Source organism: Schistocerca cancellata, chromosome 1 (genome assembly GCF_023864275.1).
Source record: "Schistocerca cancellata isolate TAMUIC-IGC-003103 chromosome 1, iqSchCanc2.1, whole genome shotgun sequence".
Lineage (NCBI taxonomy): Eukaryota > Metazoa > Arthropoda > Insecta > Orthoptera > Acrididae > Schistocerca > Schistocerca cancellata.
In genome coordinates this window covers 925,446,853-925,450,506 of record NC_064626.1, presented here as the reverse complement: position 1 = coordinate 925,450,506, position 3,654 = coordinate 925,446,853, and the positions used below count along the sequence as shown (strand labels likewise).

The following is a 3,654-nucleotide window of genomic DNA, read 5'->3' as shown; positions in this document are numbered from 1 at the left end:
CGGCTTGTCGGCTTGCCACCCGTGCAGCCAGCCCACCGTATCAGGGCTATGAACTTGGTGGCACCCATAGGGATGCCCTGGATACTGGCTTTCGTCCGGGCACTAAGACGGAAAGCAAGCAGATGTTCATTACACGAACAAAAACTGCAACACAATGAAGCTATCATCAGGAGGTATGAAGGTATCACTCCACGAAAGGGCCGTTTGCAGCGCATACGGTAGTTATTTGAGCCGGAAGACAGGTGCTGATAAATCCTCACGGGCATTTGGGACCAAGGTATTTACAGTGCTGCTTAGAACATTTACGCCAACGGCGATGCCACAGTGGTAACACCGGTTCCCATCGGATCACCGAAGTTAAGCGCTATCGGCCTTGGTTAACACTTCGGTGGGTGACTGACCGGGTCTATCGAGCACTGTTGGCAAGAGGGGTGCACTCAGATCGTGTGAGGCCCACTGAGGAGCGGCTCCGGAACCGAAAACTGAGAATGGCTAGGAGAGCCGTGTCCTTACGACATGCTACTCCATAACTGCATGCTTATTGTCTGAGGATGACACGGTGGTCGGTCGGTGCCGATAAGCCTTCCGATGCCTGTTCGGATGGAGTTAGAGAACTTGAAGGGGTGGATGATCCACGTAGTGAACCCGAATTTGGTGATTGAAGAACCAATGAGTGATTGGTCTTCCTACTTCCAAAATAATTCCTTAATTTATCCATGGAATGCTCCGAGCGTAGCATCTGCATTAGTTGGAGACTTAATCTTATTTCGTCCAACCTGAGTTACTCCTGGCGTACAAGAAGTTCAAATAACACATGGGAATGCAGCCGAGTGACGTCTTCGACAACTGCCGATATTTCGGCAAGTGCATACCTTGTCATTTTCAGGGCTCAAATGCAGCAAGGAAGCGTTGTGCAAGGAAATTTAAAACCTCCTTTTGCAGAGCATATCCGGAAAGATAAAACACACACAATGTGAACACTAACGCCGCACACAACCAAGGTGACCGATGTCAGAGATTATCGTCTGTGAATATTCATAACTAATGGGTGACGTGGTATTAAATCTGTCCCTCTTGTCTTTAGACAAGGGACAGAGCAAGATTCCAGACAGGATTTAAAGAGAAACCACCATGTCTATTCATCAGGGCTGGAATTGTGGCAACTATTTATTTACAACTTATACATAACAGATACATGTTTCAGAGTTTTATTGTGCTTCAGAGTAGTCGCTATCAGTGTGTATAACCCATCGACAGCGATATGGAAATCGTAGGATACCCTCTGCAGCTCCACCTGGTTGGTAGTTTGAGTGGATTGGTCTACTGCCGGGCGAACCTCTGTAACAGTCCCGAAACAAATACCACGAAGTGCTTCCTTCAATTTAAGAATCGCGTCGAAGTCACAAGGGCTTACGTTCGGGAAGTGTGTTGGATAGTGCAGCACTTCTCACTCCATTCGATCGAATAAACCAGTCATGACCTGCGCAATATGCGTCCGAGCATTGTCCTGCAAAAAGATGGGCGGGTCCTGAAGAAAGTGTCACCGCTTCTTTCTCGAAGCTGCTCGCGGGCTTTTTCCAAAAATGAATTTTCTTTGTGATTGCTGGCACATGGTACTAACTTGTGTTTCACGTAGCTCATGATGCTAAATACATCCCCACAGTGTTTCCTTTTAACTTAAATACATTAAAGGTTGATCTAATGGTAATCCCGTTAACTTAGGCTTTTCAGTCTTTACCGAAGTTTCTTTGTCAGTCAACAAAAATGGCTCTGAGCACTATGGGACTCAACTGCTGAGGTCACTAGTCCCCTAGAACTTAGAACTAGTTAAACCTAACTAACCTAAGGACATCACAAACATCCATGCCCGAGGCAGGATTCGAACCTGCGACCGTAGCGGTCTTGCGGTTCCAGACTGCAGCGCCATTAACCGCACGGCCACCTCGGCCGGCGTCAGTCAACACATGTATAACTAAGGAGACTTCAGAATGTCACGTGGCTTTTAGACGGGTTTTACTGCGCTCTTTTTGTTTTTCAGCTGTATTTCAATGGTAATATAACGTTATTTCAGACCGTTCACCGACTTAGCTGGCGTTCCTTTGTGAAATCCGCCACGTGAGGGCATGCATGCTGGTTGCTAGCCGAACTTCAATTTGTAGCACACCTTCGTTTCCATTATCCACGTACACAATAAAATAAGTCGTTTCTCTGCAAATACGTTAGAGGACTGGGCTTCAACGATCCTTTCCTTATCCGTTATCCGAGTCCTCTGTCCCCGATAAGGGTGATTAGTTTGAGTTACAGTGTGATGTTTTCTTGTGTTCAGCGGGTACAGGGCTTGAAAATTGTAATTCAGTAAATAAGACTAGCGCGTGCATGATTCATACGAATACATATTGACGTGGTTTCACTCTCAATCATTTACTACTAGCTTAACGTTTCCCTTTTCTTAACTGATCCTATGGAAAAAAAAAATAGGGAGCGACTCGCTGTTCTTGTACGTCAGTAGCTGCAATAAAGAAATATATATCCTTTGTAGTCTCATACACGAATGGCGATTTAGCAAACAATTTTTCCTGAGCTAGAGACCTGTTCGTATCTTTCGAAACGGTCTGTGGCAAATGTTTAATAATCAGTTAATAATGATAACGCAGTCAACAACCTGAAGGATGTTTCGAATACCACCACATTTTATAAGGAGGTACTGAGCATATTGAAAGCAAAGCACTTCTGTTCTTATGTAAGATCGTAAACGGGTAATTTTGTGATATGTTACAATACAGCATCACTGGTCTATTGCGGTCTAACTGTGTTGGCGGGGCAGTAAATTTATCCACTTTGGAGGTATGGCGGTGGGACTTGTAGTCCCGTACCACCCTCTGACGGTGACAGTACTACATCAGTCAGGCAGAAAAATTTAGCCTAACGTGGGCAGGTATGGTTGGAAAGTATTGGACGTAAAATGGGCGTGCCAGGCTTATCGTTAACCATGGTCGGAATCCGATTCTTTGAGGATGGTTAGGGGAACCGGATGTCGATGCCAGCGGCGTGGAAGTGTGGTCTCAACGTGGCGTAACCCATGGACAGTGTCCCGCAAGGCATCCACTTTCTCATAGAGCCGCCGGGCGTTGTTGCGTATGGTCGTCTTTAGGGGGACGATATCCGCTTTCCTCGTGGAGAGTGACAATTCTCGTGAGTGGCGGGGCGTGCAGGCTCCACCTGAGCACCTTGTTCTGCAGGCGCTGCAATGTCCGCATCCTGGTGACACTAATCGTGGCCCATGCAGCAGATCCATACGTGAGGGCAGGCAGGAGAACTGTTCGGTAAATGCGGAGCTTGGTATGCAGGTTAAGTTCCCTACTGCGAAAGAGCGGGTACAAAGCCCTGGTTAGCTTTTGCCCCTTGTTGGTGACATACTCCGCATAACAGTGGAAGAGCAACTTGTGGTCCATCTGGACCCCGAGATAGGTGGTTGTCGGGGACCAGGGCACCTGCACACCTGCAATCGAGATATTGCGGCGGAGGACTGGGTGCCGTTTCGTGAAGTAAACTGCCGTAGTTCTGGCGGCATTGAGAACTATTTTTTTTTTTTTGTCCGTCACCAGGTGATAGTGGCGTCCACCTGTCGCTGGAGGCGAGCGACGACGGCATCAG

General features: G+C 47.3%; 1 pseudogene; it reads left to right on the top strand.

Annotated features, from left to right (window-relative positions):
* Positions 1–306: 306 nt before the first annotated feature.
* LOC126100249 (5S ribosomal RNA) lies at positions 307–425 on the top strand (annotated as a pseudogene).
* Positions 426–3,654: the final 3,229 nt, after the last annotated feature.